General features: G+C 42.1%; 1 protein-coding gene across 3 annotated transcripts in view; it reads right to left on the reverse strand.

The window, feature by feature from the left end:
• The window catches only part of TBL1XR1 (TBL1X receptor 1), a 108,874-nt gene extending 85,385 nt beyond the window's left edge, over positions 1–23,489 (reverse strand). For 2 of the 3 annotated variants that reach the window (XM_039713501.1, XM_039713499.1), the window contains exon 1: positions 23,120–23,489. The gene's annotated coding sequence lies outside the window, so the exon portion shown is untranslated. Of the gene's footprint in view, positions 1–22,095; positions 22,134–23,119 lie in introns of those variants that run through there. The other variant, XM_039713500.1, reaches the window with a different exon arrangement.
• Between the last annotated feature and the right edge of the window lie 241 nt (positions 23,490–23,730).

Genomic DNA, 23,730 nt, shown 5'->3' on the forward strand with positions numbered 1-23,730 from the left:
TTTCCCACTTTTTAAGGGAAGACTACCAAAAATCTCTTGCTTTTGCAGTAAAGTATAACTGGTCACAGGTTCTCTGAAGGATCACAGGTGTGACATGTCTGAAACTAGACAGATAAATGACAAATGGGCTATGATGACTACATGTATCAAATTAAAAGCACCAGAAATGCTCTCACACAAATACGCACACATATTTTAATCTTCAATACATTGAAGCGTGGTACTGCAACTGTCAATACTACATTTAACTGGGTGGAGGCTGCTGTTGAATAATGCAATGCATTAGCTCCCAAACTAGATTACATTTTTTGCCTTAAAATGTAACCATTTTGTCCAGCTCAACAAGGATGAGGACAATGAGAAAGCATCCAAAACATAAATAAAAACTGCTACCCCAACTTACTGTTCCCAGAACATACTCCAAAAATAGACTTGTCTACAAAAGCAACTCTGTCTCTTAGATGATCTAAAATTCGGACAAATGGGCAACTAATCATACATGCTGCCTCTGATGGGGAAGATCATGCTTTAAAAAAAAGTCCACTAGTCCATGCCCAAAGGTGGAACTACAGTGTAGCTTGTATACCCACACTACCCAGTGCCTTCTAGAAATTAATGTGGTGAATTAATTTAGCCAAGTATTCCCGTAGCTCTCAACACTTTTCAATGAAACCATTAAATGTTCTGCTCAGCTGAGTTCACTGTGAGCAAACACAGTGTTGAAAATTTCACATTCCCTTCCCACTTTGAAACCTGTTACTTAAGTAACCAACCTTGACCATTCATTCCAAGTAAAAAAACCCCTCTGAAACTGGCTAAAAACCCCTGAAACTGACACACCCAATGCAATCCAAAAGTAACAAAAAGTAACTTCCTTCAATTGTAGTGTAAAGATAAGGTACCAGTTAAAAAATACTCATATTTAAGTTATTTTAATGATAGCAAAATGTTTCACATACCCTCCAGCAACAACCCCCAAATGATCAATGTGCACACTCTTTACTTCAGTGGCTCCTTGCGCCAGGGCTGTTCCCAAAGCCAATTCAATTCTTCCCATGAGCTGTCTTCCTTTCCCTCCCCATGCTTAAAACACACTCCAGTGGTATTGCTGTCAATCCCTGCCTGACCTGCTGACGAAACCTCAGAAACTTTCTCTTATCAGATCTGTCCACAAGCCACCCAAAGCATGACAAGATTTTCTCCCAGTAAAGGCTGGGATCAAAGCCAATGGCATTGTCAGCATGAACTGGGACACAGAGGAAAGTCAGTGCAAGATGGGACGTCTCAAACCAAGGCACAGCTCGCCATCATGAGCAATAAATGAAAACAGAAGTCCTTTCTCCTCTGGGAGCCATTTATTTTCATAAGACATGAAGCCTGATTTAAAATTGTTCTGAGTCACAGTCAGATCCACACTTCAATGCATGCAAGATGATTAATATCGCTTGAGAACACGGCATTATTCTGAGCTTCAGAAAATACAGCAATGTGAGGAAACTAGACCGGGAGACACCCAACAAAGGGACAGAGCTGGTTAAAGCTCAATTTCTTCCCTGCAACCAGGGTCCTAAGGAGCTTTCCTTACTCCTGTGTGTATCGAAATCCCAGTAAGAGTTTGCTCTCCTGACCCCAGCAGGGTTAGAGATTTAAACCCTCTGAGGCCTTAAATCCAGGCAGCAATGAGAACAGCTCTGTCTACGTGTTCCTAAAATCCTCACCATGGCATCCCTAGAAAGATAATCCTGGTCATGTTTCTAATACAAAGGGGTGCTCTGCTTGACCAGAGCTGCTGCTGAATTCCACATGGAAAAACTGCCTCTGAAAAACACCATTATGAGGACTTCACTTGGGAAGACTGGTGGGAGTCCAGGAATTTTAATTGCACCACACATTATATTTCCGTACTATTTAAATAATTATTTGCATATAATTTATTTCAATTATTTTCATGCCTTTCATAGAAGTCAGGGTGTTTTAATAAAAGGTAAAAATAAATAATATTTCGCACAAAGCAATTTTAGAGGAACCTCACAGTGAATTAATTTCAAGCCAATATAATGAACCACAAAATAAAAATTGCCCCATAAATAATGAAGTCCCTCAATCTTCCCATGCCACCCCATTCCAGCAATCATACTGGTTCACTAAATAATACTGGAATTACTACAGTAATTTCCAGCATTCAAATTAAACAGAATGCAACCATTTCATTTACACACACACATGTCCACAGCACATGAGAGCAGACATCCAGCCTGCAGTCAGAAAGACACCAAGTTTTCAGGTCTGTTTGGACAATATTCAGAATCTTACAAGTTTTCCACCTTAAAACACAGCTTGTACAAATGTATTTAAAAAAAAAAAAAAAGTTCAAGCTGGAATGATTCAGGGTTAAAAAAAAAAGATGTTGCCCTGCTCCTCCTGAGCTGTTCACAGTTGATTTTTGTTATAAAATTTCTAACAATAACCTTAGATAAAATCATCATACTAACATTAGGGTCAGTATGTCAAAATTGGTGGATGCTCCACACCACAAAGAATCCAGTTTGGCATCAGACTTGGATAAAGTTGAATGGATTTGGAGAACTGGTTGCTAAATTGGAAATGGGTGAAGAATGGGATTTTATTGAGGAAAGCCAACACTGGAGAGAGAGGGGACAGGTAACATTACCACCATTAAAACCAATTTTGCTCAGGCAATAAGGAGGGGTTTGGGTGGAAAACAGCACATCATTATTTTATGGGTTATTTTTGTTAAACAAACAAAAACACCCTGAATGCATATTCATGAGATAAGAGATAGGAGGTGGCCAACTGAATAACTCACAAATTTCAGTACATAAATACAGCAGAAAAACATCCAGCAGTCTACCTCAGAGTATTAAAAAAACCCCAAACCAAAATGAAACATAAGTATTTTATTAAACCGGACTGAAATATATCTGATGCAATTTCTAAGTTTCTCCTTATTTCAATGAACTTTGTTGCAATGAAGAGAAATACTGGCATATATTTGTGGAACTACATTTTGTGGCACTTGCACCTTCTATTTTATTCTTGCTCCAGTGGGTAAAACCAGTGATCCTGTGAGAACACACACTTGTCACACAGCAGATTACCTCATTTAGGCCACTAGTGACCAATTCTGAGAGATTCTTGTCTACATGTCCTGCGGAAATAGATTCAAAACATTCTTCAATATACTGGGATTTTGTTTGCTCATGTTTAACAGGCAATAAATTACTCATTTACTTTTGGATTTAAATCTAAACTATGATTCTGCTCCTTAGCAGCTTAGAACTACACTGCACAGAAAATGTTGGTTTTTTTTCATTTTTTCAGAATATTGAGACACACTGACTGTTTTTAAATAAATAAATAACCAATCAAAAAAAGGCCACCAAGGACACCCCAAGTCACACTTCATCATAAGCATTAATGATCTTTCAAGGCCAAATCCTGCAGGTGAGGAGACAAAAACCTTCTAAAAGTTGGGAATCCCCCTAAACTGTCCTAACAACAGAGGGAGCTCCCCACTGCTGGGGTGACACTTGCTCTGCAGATGCAGCTCTCACTTCCACCATCCCAATACACACTCACCACCTAAATAAAAGTGTAATTAATAGCCTGATGCAAGGCTTTTCCTGGTTATGTCTAGTCTCTCCTGCTTTTCAACACACATTAGGAGATACAAATCCTAAAACAGTGAACACTGTTATACAGCTACCTCCTTCGGAAAATACATTTGAAAAAGTCTCCCATCATCCCACTGCCCCTGCTCATTTTATTTGCCTTGCTCCTAGCCCTCACTCCACTGCTCCTCTTCCTAGCTCTGAGATTTATTAACTTGAAAAAACGTGATTTCAGTGTTTCTACTAAGGCAATTCTCAGCAGATGTCTCACATCTCTATTTATACAACTCTAGAACTGGTAATAAACATGATTTTCCTATTGCCACACTACATTTTTTCATGAGACATCATTCCTCGTCTCTGTTTACCAAGAATTACGTCGGCCACAACGAAGTCCTTCTCCCACATTATTACAGCACATAACAAGGGTTTGGAAGGCTGTGTGGAAACTTGTTACTATACATGAAAGAATTCTTAATGGTTAAGGATAGGCATTCTCCTCCCTGTGCCTGTGGAGAGCAGGGCTCCTCAGAGGTGTGCAGGAAGGTGTCTGAGGGGAGGGAGATGCCTGGGAAGGCATCAGGCATAAATAAGCACTCAGCCTTTCAGAGCTTATTCCCACCCAGATCCCAACCACAGTGACTTTCACAGGGCTGTGCCAAAGACATTTGTCCAGGACCAAGAGCGTGGTTCCTAAATGACGTCAGATGTCTGGGCAGTCAGCCAGCTTCCTATGGAAGTGATTTCAATATTGCTGGACTTCAATCTAATTGCATTTATCATATGATTATTTATGTAAGGAGCCAGCAGCTTGTATAGGTAACCTGTATTCTTGAATCTAATAAAATAAAGTGTGTTTTGAAAATACAAAGAAAGAGATAGATTGAGCTAACCAGAAATCATATTAAAGTTTCATGCCTTCCTTTAAAGCCACTTATTTCAGAAAGGAACAGATGTTAGCCAAGACAAATACCATCCTTGCTCAACTGGGACTTGGAAAGCCTGATGCAAAGTACAGTATTTTCTCACCTGCAAATTCACAATTGTTCCATACCTACAATTATACACTGAATGTAAAGTCTTGTCCCCTCTACTCATGCTTCATAGCAGGTTCTTACTGCCCCAAGGCTTTGCATAAAACTTCCTCATTTCAGCCTTTGTGACCTTTCTCTCAATTTTTCTGGAAAACAAAAATCTTCATCCAACCCACCAAAAAACCAAACAAATTTGGAGACAATTATTCCACATTCTGCAATTACCATTTCTCCTCCCAGACAACGTAACATCAGTAATTCCATGCACACTTTCCTCTGTCTCTATCTTTCCTTCTGCACAATTTTTTCACTGAAGTTCAACCTGCACACAACAAGGCACAATTAAACCCCAGAACACTGATGTCCCATAGGCAGTGCCACATCAGGTGCCCATGTCCTGTAAAACACTCATGACCCTAAATCAGTTGGTTGTTAACAGACAGAACAAGGAAGCTGGTGAAGTTCCCACCACGTTAAGGCTGGGCACTGAACTCAGGCACTCACGGAATCTGTGTTCCAAAGGGAAGAGCAAGAACCAGAATTAATGCTACTTCTCCCCTTCCTCTACATTCTCATGGTCCTGGTCTTCTCTTCCAGTCCTCTAAAAGAAAATATGCCTTTGCAACACCCCAGTTCAGATATTTCTAGCAGGGTGTTTCCAAGATCTTTGCTGTCCTTTCTGATCATCCCTCTCAACTAAATAATAGCTCAGAAGTTCAGTGACAAACAACAACAGAAGAACAGCAGAAAAGGCTCCATCCTTCAGCAGTGATTTCAAGATTCACTGTGTCTGAAGGACTGTAATAACCATGAGCAGATTCCCTTTCTGTTCACTGCAAATCTCAAAACCTTTCCATGGAAATCTCCCTTTTTTTCCCCATAAATTAAATTTGGATCATTCTCTAAAAATATAAATAGGAAACATAATATTAAAAAAAACTCAAAACCTACATACACAAAACAAAATTTCCTCTGTGGCATTTTTTTGGACAGGATGTATTTGCAGCAGTGTTAATCACTCATCATTAGGAAGTGTACAGTGCAGGAACCATGTGTGACGTGTTCTGAAATGTTGGAGAAAAGTGTTTGTTAAAAATGTTTTGTCATAATTTGTTAAGTATGTCACAAATGTTAGGTAGCATTGATGTATTTTATTTCCAAGCCTGTTCTGCTATTTTTACACTTTTGCCTGCAAACCAATTAATGGGTTTTTGTCATTTATCGCTTTTTAATACTAAACACACCTTCTCCACAATAAGTGTTTCAGCAGCCTGAACAGTCTATTAGAAATGCAAAAACTAAGGTTGCCTATGTCAGATTTATGTTTTACACAATAGCCCTACCAACAATAAAAAACCCCAAACCAACAAAACAAATCCAAAACAAAACCAAGCCAAAAATATCCCCTGCCGACACAAAGATCATATCTTTGCCAAACTTCAAGCACATGGTCTCAAACAGGAAATAAAGCTTTTCAAGAACAATTTTTAATAGGTAAAAAAAAAACCCCAAACCCAAAAAACAACTGACTAATATTTCTTGTTGCTGTTATCACAAAAGCTGACCTATTCCTGCTAATTTGGCAAGAAAAGGGAGCCTACTCAATACAAACCTTATCACGCAATGTTTTGGCCTACTTATAAAAAATTATTTGTGATCCAATTTCCTCAGCGGAGTTGTTTTTACAAAGCTTTTCCCCACTGCAACCACATTTCCACTGGGACCATGACCAGAAGTGATCACATAAACAACTGAGTTTCTGTGAGGGCCGTGACCCCACTCACAGCTTCCTTTGTCCATCCTGAGCCACTCTGTGATGGAGGCAGAGGGATGGACAACCCCATGCACAGGGGGAAAAAAATAAGCATTTCCATGTTTTGTCAAGGATTTCGTCAAGATTAGGCCCAAAACAAAGTCCCAGACCAAAGCAAACCCCCAGAAAATTAGGTATCAAGATCTGCAATTCCAGACTGGTTTTTGCCTATGGAAAACAGAAGCTGTGACAAGCCTTGTTTTGGAAAATTCTAACACAGAACACCACCTCTGATGGAGCCCATGTTCAGCTGCTGCAGTTATTCTGGTGTTACCACTGTGTGCATGGAGCAGCTCACACATGTATTTATTGTCTGACTCCTCTGGTAAATTAGTGTATGTAATTTCTATGCAGTAGAGCCATCTTTTTTAGTAAGTTGTAATAAATAGAGCTGCACAGCATTCCACAAGACAACAAAAGGATAGCAGATCCAAATTCAGCTCTTTGAAAACAGTTCTTGGCTAAATAAGAAGTTTAAAAAACCACATAATGGATATAGCTTAATCCTCAACCACCTCACAACGGGCACACAAAGGACACTTCACAGGTAAACACAGAACAGCAAGCACTTAAAAATTGTCCAGTTTGGTTTATAATTGATTTTTTAAGCCACATTCTGCTTTTGACTTCAGATATTTTGGGACCAGTTACACAGGGGGAGAAAAGAAAAAAAAAAAAAGTCATTTTTAGCAATTTATAACTACACAGGCACACTCTTTTTAAGAGCAGGCCCAAGGCTGTGTGCACAGATCTAACTCTGCTTTCTCCACACATACATTATGCAATGCAGTGTGATAAATATGTAACCATGGAGGCACACAGTGTGTTGCAAACAGGACACAGAGCTCCTGGGTGACCCAGGAGAAGGCAGGCTACACCACATTCTAGCTGTGATTCCCTCCCCCCATTTCTTTTTCATAATGGTCTGGGCACTTGCTCTGCAGCCTTTTTATACCATCTCCTCTCTAAGGTATGTAAATAATTTAGTCAACAGCAATGCATTATGCAATTTACTTTCAGCCAACAGCACAGCCTTCGTTAGGTGCAATTCATGGGAAGAAGCAGTTAATTATGGTAATTCATCTGCAGACCTAGGTGAGCAATTTCACTGTTATTCTGCTATCCTACTTAATATGCATGTGCTGTATGAGAGCAGTTAAATGGCAACTTTCAAGGCTGACATCCCAAACCCTGATTCCATAACAAGCTTTGAACCTGGGCTTAAGGCAGAGCTACAGTAAACAGGGCTTCTGGGAGGCGAAGGAGTCAATTTACACAAAACAACTTGCAAGCTCAGGGTTTAAGGTAGTCTAGTGAATAGACCTCTACCAGATCCTAGAAATAATTCTATGCTATTGTATTGCACTATTTGTGGAATGGTATGTGATCATATAATTAGAGATCATATAGTACATTCACACAAAGAATACTTTAGGGCTTGCCGGGGAGGGGGGAGGGGACCTCTTTTAAAAAAGAAAATTACATTATCTGGAAATTCAGAGCTAATCTCAACAACTCAGAAATGCTACCAGAGAGCTTTTTCTTCACAAACTTTTCTATAGAAAAAACATTTTTGGTCTGATTTCTGCCTGAGGAAGAAATAGCTCTAAACAAAACCAGCTGAGGCTTTAAGTCATTAAGGTGTTAAAAGCCTAAATTAAATATTTAGGAAAATAGACTGAAATATGTGCAAATATTAAAAAATATAATGATTTCTAAACTGCAGCTCTATGATTGCAATGACAGGGAGGCGAAGACAGCATTTGGTTCAGAAGCAGCACTGAAGTGCTTTGAACAGGTGTAGGAAGAATGCCATGGGTTTGGAGGAGAGGACGAAGGGCAGGTCCCAGGCTGGGTGGCAGCTTCCTGGAGAAGGTCAACCCTGTGTTGAGGGGAAGGCTCCAAGCTCTTCTCCTGTGCACAGGCCACCCCGAGTGTCCTCGCTGTGTCCTGCCCGTGGGGTGACAGCCTCGCCCGGGCACTCCACACCCACCCTCGGCAGCCCTGGGAGGAGAGCCCTTGATCCTGGGGCTCCTCTCCAGGGCTCCTCACCTCCGCCCTTGTGCAGCCCTCTGCAGGCTTCACAATCCGGCTAAATGACCCAGCTTGCGTAACTTCCAAGAGCACACAGCTACCGAAGGGCAGGCTCCTGCCAAACCCCTGCCCTCCCCCGGGAAGCACATCAAATCCTGCAGAAACCACTGGAGCTCCACACGCTCTGGAGAACCAGCGCCCAGCTCGGACAGCTCTGCGTGTGCAGCGCTGGTCTCCAGCTACAAACCAAGCCTGGAAACCTGAAAATCCCTCCTTGATTAAAAGGTTAAAGTTGAAAAAACCAAAAGAGAGTCACTGCTTTAGTGACAGAAGGCACAGAATTTTATCATGAGCATCCCGAAGGTCTCAGTGGAGCACAGGTCCAAGAAGCACAGTCAGACAGACAGTTTTAATTTAACCTTACATGCTTTCCTACAGCCACAGGATGAAAGCGTTAGTGGTCTCTAGTTTGTTTATGACTGACTACATATGCTAGAATGTGCTCTGCCAAAACCCATTGCTAAAACAAAAACCAGCCTTCAAATGGCACAAAACTTCATAAACCAAATAAACAACACATTGCAAATATTTAAGGCTTCCAAGCAAAGGCTACTTCCATAAAGTTCAACATTTAAACTGGCAACAACACATTTCAGACACTGAAACAAATGACTGGCTCAAAAAACCCTGTCATCCTCAGCATTTCAAATGGTTCATTTTTCTGTTACCCTGAAACACTCAGGGCACTCAAATTATAACTGAGCAAATATACATATCCCTTCCTATTTAAAACAAAAAAAAATTGGAAACATTAAATTTAAATCTTTCTGCTTAACCCAGGACTAGAAAACTGTCAGCGCTGAAAATTAGTTTCACAGAGCCTTAATGTGTCTGAAAATGGCTTATTTGCTACACATGACAAGCAAATTCCGAAATAAAGGGAAACCCTTTCCCTCAACATGCACACTAATATTTTTCTTTCCTGAAGGTTGGATTACTTCCAGAGAACCTGAATTGACTTCAATGGAGCAATAATATATTTCTTAGGAAGAACATGCAAACTGCCTGAGATCACAAGAAAATGGTTCAACCAAGAAAGGACTTCACTCAGCTCTTCTAAATATACCAAAGAATCACACTTAAGTGATATTTTTTTAAACAATTAGGGCTTGACTACACCAACAGCTATATCAGCTGATATATAGATATATATTACTCTAAACAGGAATCAGACACTTTCTTCCTGGAGTCATTCCAAAAAAAATGTGAGCGTACTGTAAATTTCCACTTTTAACTTCAACCCATGCTGCCAGTGTGTGTAAATACATCTTTGCAAAGTTCAAGGTATTTATTTAAGTGCTAGCAGGACTTTCTTTTCAAATTAACCAGAGATACCGCTCAAGGTAGATATGGTGAAAATAAGAAAAGTCACCACAGAGAAGTATAATTTATAATAGCAAAACCCAAATGTATACAACTTTGGCTACTACTCCCAAAGTGAAGAGACTCCCTAGAACTACAACACTCCCTAAAATGTCATTTTTTTCAGCAGATGAAAATAAGATAATTTAACAGCGAATGTCTGCTCATCAGTGTCACATGCCCAGTTGTGACAGCCAGGACCAAGATGTGCTTCAGGAGACACCTATACCAACAATGAAAACATTCACCAGAAATCAATCTCCTCAGACCAGGAAAACACCACTGGCTCCCAGCAAAGGGCATAAAAAGAGATTTTCATAAAAGCTTGTAAATTAGTTTATAGTTAAACTTATAAACAAGAATCATTTAGGAAGCTATAAAGGAAGAGTCACCCAAATGAAATTACATGCACATGGCAAAGATTTATGTGTATTTTATGTATGGGCAAACCCAAGCAGTCACAGCCTGTATGGACAGACTGGCTGAGCTATCAGCTGGCCCACTGTGCTCTGAGGAGATTCTGCCTGATAGCAGAGCTGAGATAAGGAGTTCATGGCCCACCCTCATCCAACCACATTCACTCCAATGGCTCAGCCACAGCCTCCACGGTAGCAACGCCAGTGTTTGTGGAGCCAGGCTGTAAACTGGTGCAGCAAAACTACCTGGACTTTAATCCCCTCTCCCCACCAAAACAGCTGTTGGGTTTAACACATCCTTCCAGAGATGATGACTTTAGGACCCATAAATCTGTCTCAGCATGGCAGAGGGCTCAATATACCACATTAGAGGACAGAAACTTTTTTGTGCCTCTACTCCACCAAGAACGAGGTCAAGGGTCCCACCACCCCTTTCCAACCCCCAGTGCTGGGATAAGTGGCTGCTTGAGTAGCTGTTCTCCAAAACCCATTCCTGAAGTGGCTCCAATGAGAAAGTTCTGCCTTTCCTCACTCCCAAAACTCTGCCAGGGTCCAGAAAAAGCACAGGCATCTTAATACTTCATATAAGGTTGCATTTCCACATTACTAAGGACAGAAACACACCTAAATTTATTGACCAAGTAGCCTAGTTTCAATATGTCCTAGCACTACTAGAAAATATTTCCAATGTGAAGGACCACGTTCTGTCCAACAGAAAACTAAGACACAGACAAAACCTATAAATTAAAATGGAGTACTTGCTTAAACTGAAAACTCTGAGTAAGCAGAGACTGAAAAATTAAACAAAAGCCACTTTACACTGCTACCTACACTGCCTTTCACCAGAAGATCTCAGGGCACTGAACTGGTCTGAAAAAGCTCCTGTTAAGTATTAAATCACTGGTGCATGGGTGAATTTGTTAATCCATTTGCGAAGGTCATGCAGTGGCAGAAATAACAGATAATCCTGACACCAGCTTTCTGTCCTAATCATTATGTGGACAGAAAATCTTCAGTGATATAAACAAAAAATAAACACAATTATCTGCCACATACTCATATATTAGGTCAACTCAGAAGAGCAAAATTGTGGGTGTGGGGGATGGAGGTGTGCCTCTGGGAATCCACCACAGAGCTACACAGGCCTGTGGAAATATATGGAGAGAATTTATAACCAGAAAGTAATTCCATAATTCCCTCTATCAAGCAGTTCCTATGAAGGGGCTGCGTAAACAAACTGCAGTCATGCTCAAAAAAAAAACCACCCAAGTCTGAAAACCTTGAGCAGTAACCCACGGAATATATTCCATTGCTGTATTACACCCACATCAGGATGCCAAAATTTGCCATTCATCCTGCATCGAAATTAAAGCAGTATTTTACAGACTGCCTGCAAGCCACCCAAACTGGGGAAGTTTTCTAATACGACAGAGCAGATGGACACACAGCTGACACTGTCGACACACAGTCAAGATTGCTACGAGAATTTCTACCAGCTTGAAAGTTTCTACCACCTTCCGTGCCATTACACATGAAAGCAACTTGGTAATACCTACTGTGGAGCTCTGACAATTCAAGATCATTTTGGTGATGAGTCTTGTAGAGGTATAAGACACACTGCAAGCACCAGTTTCTAAAGAGGAAAAATCAAGACTATATGCTGATTTAAAAAAAAAAAAAAAAAAAGGCAAAACAAACAAAAAAAAACCCCAAACCACAACCACATTTATTCTATAAATCAAAAATACTGGACCAGACAATGAACTACACAGGCATTGTTAAGACGTACTAAAAACAATAACATAATAAAAAAATAAAAATCACTGTAGGCAGGGAGGACTAATCTTTCTGCTCTTCCTTAAGCAAAACTCACAGCAATTTCAATGGAATTCTCCCCCAGATACGGCTGGATGACTACATCCACAGCCTACATGTGCCAAGTCTGCTCCTGCAGCCAGTCTCTACTGCATCCATCTTAGTTACACTACACATATCCTGATTATAGGGATTTATAAACAGCATGAGTAATTTAGAGATGATCCACAAAACTGTGACTTCAATACAAATGAGGTTCACTATACTATTATTGTCTCAAGTGTCACCAGCCTTAAAAGGTAAAGGACTTACACCTGGAAGACTTTCAAGCAAATATCTTTTATTAACTTTCTCAAAAGCACATTCTCCATTCTCTCAGTCCCAAGCACATCCAACTCTGGAGCCAGAACACAAGCCTGCTATCCATAGGTTTTAGTGCAACGAGGTAGGAGAGAGTTTATAATCCATTAAGTCGCCTGTGTTTATTTTCTTATGTTCTGGACAAGAAGACATGAAACAAAAATGGTGTTTAGCTATCAAGCAGGAGAGCGTTTTACCATGCAGTTTGTGGTGTGAACTCTTTAGGGACAAATGGCTCGGCTCCGAAGTCGCAGTTCCACGCAGGACAAAGGCGCCTGTGCGCACGTCCCAGCCCGCAGCCTCAAAGCCCTGTTTGTTCACCCAGAACAATGGGGCATGTGACTTGTCAACACTACCCACAATAAAAACAATAAGATAAGGCTGCCACTGATTTCACCATGACTGACTTTGTTTTCACTAATTTTAAGTCACAATGTCAATAAAAAGTTCTTGCATAAAACCCCTTATTTTGAAAAGCCCAAAGCCAACCCCACCTTGCGCTGAGGTTTTCACTCCAACTTCCTCAGCTTTTCGTGTCTGTACTAAATGCTCACACCAACTCCCTCCAAAGCCTCCCTCTGACTTCATCAAGAGTTGGATCAATGCTATATGCCTAGAGCCAAGATTATTTTTATCGTGTAAGAGCACTGCCAAAATTTGTCCTCTGCATTTCCTGCCCTGTGTGCCCATCCCAACCACCCATGTGCCCGCAGGCAGGCCCCTTGCTCACCTCCTGCTTGCTGCCAGGGGCACACACAGGAAAATGAAACTTCCCCAGCAGGTTCTGCTCCACCACTGACTCAGGCTACATCATCCAAACCCATTCAACCCCTCCAGTTCAAGAGGGCTACCTAGGACTGAGTCCTGCATATGTATTTAACATTTTGAGAAAGAGGAAGAAAGCAGAGAAGATCCAGAGAACAGAAACAAAAAGGCACCAATTTGATGTAAAGGACTGACAAGAGAACAGATGGGGAGAACGCAAAAGTCCAAAATAACAAAAAGGACAGAGAAAGGCCAGGAAAAAAAAACCAAAACACACACACACAGGTGGGGAATGATTAGAAAAACCAAATAAAGCCTTAGGAAGGGGTAAGAATAAAATGGTGAAACTGCCAGTTCACAACACTTATTCGCCTCTTTCCCACTACAGCATGGACAAGGAGCCAGAGCCAAGAGGAAAAGGCAGAGCCACCCTGACACTTGGAAGGGGTTAATTCAGAAATAAAAAAAGCAGCACAATCTTGCACCACTTGTCTTTTTATCACACACGGGGAGGCTTAGGGGGTTATTTTAATTACACAGAACACCAGTAGGCCCAGCAGCATCAGATTAACAAATACAACTAGGCAGCAACAGGCACACGGAAGTACGTTGCAGTTCCAAACTTTCACCATTTACAGGAACATTAACACAAATGAAATCTGACTAACCTGATCTCTGAATGTGTTTTTAAAACTTGTGCATTTCTTTCTTTTCACCTATATGCCTAGAGCCAAGATTATTTTTATCGTGTAAGAGCACTGCCAAAATTTGTCCTCTGCATTTCCTGCCCTGTGTGCCCATCCCAACCACCCATGTGCCCGCAGGCAGGCCCCTTGCTCACCTCCTGCTCGCTGCCAGGGGCACACACAGGAAAATGAAACTTCCCCAGCAGGTTCTGCTCCACCACTGACTCAGGCTACATCATCCAAACCCATTCAACCCCTCCAGTTCAAGAGGGCTACCTAGGACTGAGTCCTGCATATGTATTTAACATTCTGAGAAAGAGGAAGAAAGCAGAGAAGATCCAGAGAACAGAAACAAAAAGGCACCAATTTGATGTAAAGGACTGACAAGAGAACAGATGGGGAGAACGCAAAAGTCCAAAATAACAAAAAGGACAGAGAAAGGCCAGGAAAAAAAACCAAAACACACACACAGGTGGGGAATGATTAGAAAAACCAAATAAAGCCTTAGGAAGGGGTAAGAATAAAATGGTGAAACTGCCAGTTCACAACACTTATTCGCCTCTTTCCCACTACAGCATGGACAAGGAGCCAGAGCCAAGAGGAAAAGGCAGAGCCACCCTGACACTTGGAAGGGGTTAATTCAGAAATAAAAAAAGCAGCACAATCTTGCACCACTTGTCTTTTTATCACACACGGGGAGGCTTGGGGGGTTGTTTTAATTACACAGAACACCAGTAGGCCCAGCAGCATCAGATTAACAAATACAACTAGGCAGCAACAGGCACACGGAAGTACGTTGCAGTTCCAAACTTTCACCATTTACAGGAACATTAACACAAATGAAATCTGACTAACCTGATCTCTGAATGTGTTTTTAAAACCTGTGCATTTCTTTCTTTTCACCTTGAAAAAACTCTGTTCCACAAGCAGGTAGTTACAGGGTTACAGGCCCAGGCCGCAGCTGGGTACGTGGGAGGCACATTTAGCACACAAATGAAATTTCACATATTCTAACACCATCAATGGAGCTTTCTGGAGCTCTGCAGCAGTGTCCAACACACACAACCTCGCTGCTGGCACAACAGACAGATCTCAGCCTACGTAAGGGACGTTCTCCTAGCTGGAGTCTGACACTGCATTTCACATACCCTCCGAGCCTCGCGTATGAAGTCATCCACAACGTCAAAGAGCGAGTCAAAACACATCCAGAGTGTTTTCCCTGGCTACCTATGAAAGTTTCCATCCCTTTATCTTTCATGTATTTTGTTTTAATTCTTCCCACCATTTCTGTCGATGCACAGGATCTCTGGAAGTCCCCAGCACACGGAAGCTGTGAGGATCTCTCCAACATGGGACCTGAGCTGTATTCCAGGCACTGGGACAACACCAGGCTATGGGAAAATTGAATTTGGTGCTTTCACAACCAGCCCACAGAACCACACAAAGAGAGGGTTCATTTTTAAGACAAAAGCAATGCCCGTCTCACCAGAAAATAATACACCTAGGAGGGCTGTGCTGCCCAGGCACCTCAAGGGATGACCCAGTGGTAAAGAGGGCTTTTTGTTTTATTTTTATAGAAGAGACTCTTAAAACTTAATTGCTAATGTATTTAATGTGTACTATATGTACTGTAAGAAAGAATCTTACAAAGGGCCTTGATGAACTAGGATAAGTAAAAAATAACCTTGCACATGTAGACAGCAGAAAAACCAACTAACGTGGATTTTGCCAACAGCAAGATAACATTGATATTTCTAATGTAATCAAAGGCCATTCACAATCTGCCCTGGAAGACATTCACAGAAATACAAAGCATTTTTCTTACAACTCAAACAACTGTGACAAATATTTACTATAAAGGCAAAAGCTGTTAAAAAAAAAAAAAAAGAAAAATAAGTTGGCTTCTATTAATCAGCTACATTTAGATATCCATTCCTGCTATCAGATCAAGCTCACCAAAACTGCTTAGTAGGTTGTTTCATTGTATTTAAGTTTTGTCACAACTCAACATACTGAAGTTTCGTATTGCTGACTTTTTTCATGCCCACAATGATAGATACTTGCAGTCTAAACAAGACACCAGATTGTGAAATTTAGTTGTGCCTTCAAAATAAAATGGAAAATCAGGTACCATGTCAGCATCAAGAAAACATTCATGTTGTTCTGTAAACTTCTATAACCCCCAGCTAATCCATTGCTACACAAGATATGCTTCTAGCACAATTTATTTGATGTCAGCATTAATAGATGGTTTAACCACACCATCCCTCATTTTCCTCCATCCACATTTGCACTAACTTTGCTTTATAAATACAGTAAAAATTATAAAATCTGATAAATTAGAAAATCACAAATATCATCATGGCAAAAAAAAAAATCCATATTTTTACAAAGCACAGCCCAATTAAAATTTATCTCCAAGAGTCTGTATTTAGCAAAATGTGTTTGTGTTGACACACAAGCAGAAATTTCTGCACTAGAGAAGAATGTGAACATCCATACAGAAATTAGTGGTGATTCATTGTTTAGCAGTTGTCTTCCCTTTACAGCACACCGCAGACTGAAGGACACGTTGCCAAACTGAGAGCACCAATACTTCCTTTAACCTAATATAGGACAAATAAATACACTTCAACAGCCTCTAAATCTTGCACGTCCTACTTTTTTGACCCAGATCTCTTGTTATTTCCCCCATAGGTCTATGCAATATCAAAACTATTTTTTCCCCCACAAATTTAGACATAACCTAAAAGAGGAAAAGTTCTCATGCTTACTGTGAGCTAGAGAGACCAGAAAGCAGGGGGGAGGGTCAGACTCACTCATCTCTCTTAAGATCAATGGGTATTTTAAGGTAAGCTCCTCTCTCAACTGCTGAAGTTAATGGCAAAAAAGCTCATTTGTCCAAGAGGACTGTAAGTTAGACCAATATCAATAATAAATGAAAAATAACGACTTTTTTTAAATACCATTTTTACAAAGCAAAATTGTATTTTCAGAAGTCATGCTGACACTCAAGCATGAATCAGTCTGTCCAAAAACCACTAAACAGCTATGAAACTTGTTATTCCACTCCTCGGCCAGCCTGGGCAACTTATTCCAGGAAATCAAACTGTCTCCTCTTTGCCTGGTACTTTTAGGGAACCATCAGGTGACTCAAATCTACCTCATATGTGCTCACCATCCATAACTCCCCACTCAGTTTGCTGGCAATAGGTCACCCATGTGAAGAGCCTGAACTTTTAACATTGTTAATGTCAAATGGATGCAACTTTCAGGATGGGTTCTATTTAGGACTCTAGCCCTTGACAATTTCTGTGGTTTTGGCACTGGGCACAGTATTTAGCACTACATTTTCACAAACAGTAAATATTTGACCCTTAACTCATAACATTGGAGAAATGCTCCAGGAATAGGCAGCACAGAGATCTTTTCTGCAGCTCTCTGGTCACCACCAACAGGCACATAGCTGTGCACAGAGCAAAGTTTCCACTTTCACAGTCCCAATTCATAAAAATCAACCATCAGCCTGACGTCAGTGGGGTATGAGAGCCATCTGCGTGCAGCCAGAGAAGCGACCTAATCATTTCCCAAACCCACAAAGGGTTAAAAGAAGCACCAGCATTACTGCAGGGACAACTGCCCCACTGAAGGGGAAGGGAAGGTCTGCTACTCACACCCCACCAGCTCAAACTTCCAGCAAGGCACCTCCAGCGATCTGAAATGACACTCAGCGTGTCTGCATATGGCACATGGTTGTGGAGAGCGTCTGTAACACACTGACATTGAACAGAGATTGAACAGAGCCCCAGATCATAAAACAAAAAATCCCACACAACTGTTTCCTCTGGATGATTCTGATTTTTTACTGCTAGACATTAGTAGTAAGCAAGATTGCTCCTCTGCAACATGGAGACTTCAGAATTACAACAATAAACACAAGTCAGAGCACACAACATAGCCTTTTACTAATACTGCTCCCAGGAACAGAAACTACACCCTCACGGGAGTTTGCAAAAGCCTGCAAACCACACACAAGAGTTGATTTTTAGAAATGCTAAGCACACACAGAGACTGCCAACTTCACATGCAACTGCGGGGACTCAGCATCTTTGAAAATAAGACTATTAATATCTTACTTTAGAGATGCAGATGCCAGCTTACACTCTTCTTAAAAGGAGTCATGCTTGCACCAAGCACAACTACAGCACAAATTCAGGGACCAGATCCCCACTGCCACCAATCTCCAGCTCCTGGAGGCAAGCAGAGCACAAGGAAGGGCCATGGGTAGGCACTGAACCACACAGCCAGGCTGACACCCAATCTGCCTGCATTACTTATCCTCAAAAAATGGTTTGTTAGGCCAATAGCATACCTAGGGATGCTGCTTCTGACATTCCAGTTATTCCAAAGGACCTCAGTATCTCCACTTAGCACTGAGTTTGGCCACGCACAATTACATTCAAAGTAAAAGAAGACTCTCTGAAAGATATTGCATATAATGGCCAAGACAATTCCATAACACTCCCCCTCATCACTTTGGAGCGTCTTTAAATAAACTCTTCAGAAAGCTACACCAATTCACCAGACTTTCTGATTACTATTTCTACAGGTAAATAAATGCACTCTAAAGTCTTCCCTGCGATCAGCCCATCCAAGAAGCAAGCGAGCAGGTGTGAGCTGCAACACCAGCAATTTCACTCCTTGCCTAGCCAAGGCAGCAAAATCCAACACACCCAGCCAGTGCGTGCATTTTCCCCTACAATTACACAACCTCCACCCTGGAATGACCACTTCTCATCAAAGCAGAATTATTTTTAAGGCTCCTTATCAATATAAAAAGTTAAGTCTAAAGGATGTCACAGAAAGGTAAGTGGTAAGGTACTAAAGACAAATGTTTCAGAGTGTAAGCTGAGTTACAGTTCTGTAGATCCTTCTGAACCAAAGAAACTTTTAACCTGAGCTCAAACAAGGCCACTAAAACTCTAGGGCATTTTGTATAAACAAGTTCAGCCTTGTTTTCACTACGAGAAGAAAGGAAAGGGCCTTCTCATCTTGGACTAGATACCACAAGACAGAACCCTAAGAAGTTTGTCAGTTTTCATACAAATTGGCAATTTCCAGACCAGACTTCCTGGTCCACTCAAGCTATCAACTCTCCCAAAGTGACAGCTATGCTGCCTCATTTTCACTGCTTCTTACCTCCAGTTAGCTAATTCAATTTTGCAAAATTAAAGGAAAGCCGATATATTCCTCTACAATTTCATATCAAAAGACATTCCTTATTCCTCATTTCATTGTCACACTTTATCTCAGAAGAAACCAATTATGAAATGAATAAAGCCATCTCCATCTACTCTGCTCGGGATCACTTGAACCTTTCTCTAGTAAAGTCACTCGTCATTAAGTGACTTTACAGAAATTAAGACCATCTAAATTCATACTTGAGCACTTAAAAAACTGAGCACATTTGGGACAGGGGTAGCTAAATCAATAGCAGAAACATATAAATGGTTTCTTCATCACCTGTTAATTTGAAACTACTACATTAATGCAGCAATGCAACTCAAAAAGAGAGAAAAGCTGTCAATCATAGTTCCTAATGGGAAGCTCCTGACACTCCTTCACCTAACACAAACACTTAAATTTGTATTTAAAAATGAGCATGCAATGAGTATATTCTCAGAGCAGTTACTTTTTGCAGGAGCCAAACATGTATAATTACAGAGTGTGCACACACACACTTTCACTTCTCCCCCAACCTGCAGCTACTTGCATGAGCTGATGTTTAGGGCACTAAATACAGTCATTATTACACCCTGAACTCTGGGTGCAGGCATGTGCAAACACACACCCAGTGAGGATGGTCAGCACACAGAGCAGTATCACACCACTCGATATGAACAACGTGAATTACATGATCAATGAGTCACACCTGGGTACGACACATCTCAGTATCGCGATATTGCAGCATGGACACAACACCCACCTGCAGCACACCCTGTCCTTGCCCTCCTCCCCAAAGCACAGACCAAACCACTTCACCACCCCCTTATCCCAGCTGGGAAGGGGAAGAGCTGGCAGGAGACTTGTGTCTGTCTCTCCTCCGCCTGCCAGCAGTGTCCTCGCCAGCAAGGTGTCAGAATTCACACAGACACCACAATCCTCAGCAGCTGGGGGACCAGGGGGGCAGAGGAGACAGGCAAAGCAAGCAAAACCCAGAGGGGTGACTATCACTTGGGACTCCCAATGAGCAGAGGAATTAGTGATGAAAAAGTGTCACACCCGCCACCACCTCAGCCTTCCCAAGACACTTTACAGTGCTGTTGTACCAAAACAGCATCAGTGTAATGAAAGACTCACATCCCACTGCCCACCACTAATACAAAACACACCCAACTTCTGGGAGCAACTTCACAGACAGCTGCAGAGCTCATTCAGCTGAACGAGACCACTGATGTTCACAAAGCTGTGTGTTTTACAGGACTTCCTGACTTCTGCACGATTACATCCTTGTAGGATGCAGGTCTTTACTGCCACTACAAAACTTCTAACAGCAAACACGTTCTGACTCAAATGTGAAGTCCACGTTCTATTAAATTCCAGATCAAAATGAAGTTAGGCAATGTAACTCAGTTTGCTTTACATTATTCAGATCGGTTCTTCCTAACTTAAAACTATTATCTGAAAACAACATAATCAGCAATTTTGGCCATTTCCCCTAATCCATCCAGAGCCTCTCTATGCTTAGGGCTGTAGCACTTTTTAGCATCAAACTCTTTCATGATGGGAAAACGACTATGAAGTATTGCTGTTGGGTACTTCGTGCTTATACCCTGCCTTACAACTTCAAAGCATTACACAAACATCAATAATTACCATATATAGAGTAAAACTGAAAGAAGTATTCATATTAAAAAAGAAACTCGCAAGAAAAAAACATCTTAACTACCTGTTTGAAGAGGGGGAAAAAAGCTTAAGCAACAGAATCTTCTGTAATTGTTGTATTCTTTATGGTACAAACACGCGTTATGGCTGCGCACATTCAAACAAACAAAAACTATACACTCTTGCAAAGTCTTAAAAATAAATTATAAAGCCCAAAAGCCAAACCCCAACTCCTTTCATACATTTAAATTACATTTCCTTCTCCTTTCCTCAAGGAATGAGAGCTAAGTGTTCTCCAGGTGTTCCCAATAACAGTTTGGGAGGCAGGCCACCACGCTCCCAAGACAGAGTACCAGAAAACACAGTTCTCATGGAGAAAAATCCAACTTCCCCAAATAAAACTTAAGATAGCAACAATGTACCAGCTCAGGTGACTTTAGGTAAATAACACAAAATGTTACCATTCCATTAGACCTTAAACAAAAACAAAGGAAGAAAAAACACTAGAGAAAACGACAGAAAGTTTGTTTCGATCAATTACAGGGCACCACCAGTGTCCTAAGCACCATCAGCAGCCCGTTTTTTTTCAATGGATAAGGGCAAAAACCCCTTCACAGCTCATCCACGAACACAAACCCACTCACTTAAATTTAAGGATACACACTGGAGCCTGCAGCCCAGTCCTCATTTAGAATATATTCCAAAAAACTCGTTAATGCACATGTCCACAGGAAGGCCCCAAACCCAACGTGAGCTTTACACGGACAAGCCTTTGGGTTACTCAGAGCAAGAAGAGGGCACCAAACTGCCCCAAAGCCCAGGAACAACCAAACCCCAACACCAACTTTGCATATGGCGCCCGTGCTGCTAAAGGAGCGCAACTCACAGCACCCAAAGGGTACAGACCATCAACAGCAAAAAACCTTTTTAAAGCACACAACGTGCTCAGACATTTATTTTAGCACAAAAGGACAGCAAAGCAAGTCAGACAAGCCCACTAAACTCTTTTTTTTATGCAACAAAGACCTGTTCCTCCTGATCATGCCTCCCATGCCTTAACAATAAGGAAGGAATATGTTTTGTGATCCCCTCCCCCATAAATCAGTTAGGAATTTGATTTACACAGACAGGAAAACGAGGAAGTCGAGCACACTGGAGAGTAGTAAAAACTTCACCAGCAAACTTCACTTTCCTACACAGCGACCTACAAACCAAACTTTCCTCCAGACTCACGTGTCATCTGCAGCAACCAGCCCCTGCCATAAAGCACAGACAAAGTTTTGCTGTTCTGGGGATAAAGACAAGCGAGGGAGAGACTTTTATTCTGTCAAGCTGCCTTAAAAGGAAATTCGGTGATGAAAGATTAAATTCACCTGGAACAACACGATAATTTTTAACCCTTTCGAGGGTACAACAATAACAAGCCACATATTTCAGGACTTAAATCCTCCACCAAGAAAACAGTGCACACTGCATCAACCGTGCCAGCAAGCCCCCCTAATTGATGCAACGCACAATTCACACCAGGGTTTCGGACAGGGACAAGCCCTGGGAAGGAGAGACGCTGGGAAATGGATAAATAAAAGCTTATTTCATGCCCCGAACCGGGCCCGCTCCCTGCCACCGCGAGGCATTTATTGCATGTTCCGCCCCGAAGTTCGCCGGCGAACTGATCAATAACTTGGCTCTGGGGGGGGACATCGGGAATGGCCCGGGGGTGCGGGTGCATCCCCTCCCCAGGAACATCGGGATGGGGGAGAACTCCGGCGAGTGGGGGAGGGGAAGGGCCTCCCCTCCCCCATCCCGACCCGGCCCTGCCCCCCTTCCCCTCCCCCCCCAAGTAAATATGCGGGAAGAGGGGGAGGGGAAGCCGCTCTTCCACACAAATCGGGCTAAAAATAGGCCTCTCGCCATGGCTCCCGTGTGCCATTCGCTGCCGAGGCCGGTGTCCCCCCCATCCCCCGCTCCATTAAACCTTTCCTTATTTTTTTTTAATTTTAAAAAATGAAGGCGGGTGGGGGAGGGGAAGCCAGCGGCGCGGGGTGGGGGAGGGGAAGGGATAAATATGTGTATATATATGTGTGTCTGTGTGTATATATACATGTATATATACACATATTAATAAAGACGGGGGGGTCACAGAGGCGTCCTGGCCCCATCCCCCTCCCGCCTCCACCGACACAAACAGGGCGGCCGCCCCCCACCCCCATCCCCGGCCCCTGCCCGCCCCCGGGGCTCGGAGCCCCCCGGTTCTTACCTTGCGAGCGGCTGCTCCCCCCTTTCCCAGGGAATGGAGGCACGAGGAATTCACCCTGGATTGTCTCTCCTCCTCCCGTGTGTTTTATACCGCCGCGTGTATATACGCGCACATCCCTGCCTGTGTGAGTGTGTGTGTGTGTACACGCGTATAGTTATCGATTATATATATATATATATACACACACACACATATATATATATATGTATTTTTAAGGTGTCCACACCGAGAGGAGGAGGAGAAAAAAAAAACACCAGGAAAAAAAAACCAACAAAACCACCACACACACACAGGAGGAGGAAGGAAAAAAAATACCCAGCGCGTAGCGCTGTGATATTCAATTATATCCGAGCCAGGGGCCGGGGGAGGGGAGGGTGGGNATATAAAAAAAAGAAAAAAAAAAAAAAAAAGTAATATGTGTGTGTGTGATTGAGATTGAGGAGGGATCGGGGCGGAATGTGGGAGCTGTTACTGGGGGAAGGAGCCAAGCGGCGCGGAGCAGCCGGCGGCCCGCAGACACTCCGGGTGCCCGGCCGCGCCGAAATGGGCGCCGGCGGAGGGAAGGGAAGGGAAGGAAGGGAGGGAAGGAAAGGAGGAAGGGAAGCAGCGGA

Source organism: Passer montanus, unplaced genomic scaffold (genome assembly GCF_014805655.1).
Source record: "Passer montanus isolate IOZ18808 unplaced genomic scaffold, ASM1480565v1 scaffold29, whole genome shotgun sequence".
NCBI lineage: Eukaryota > Metazoa > Chordata > Aves > Passeriformes > Passeridae > Passer > Passer montanus.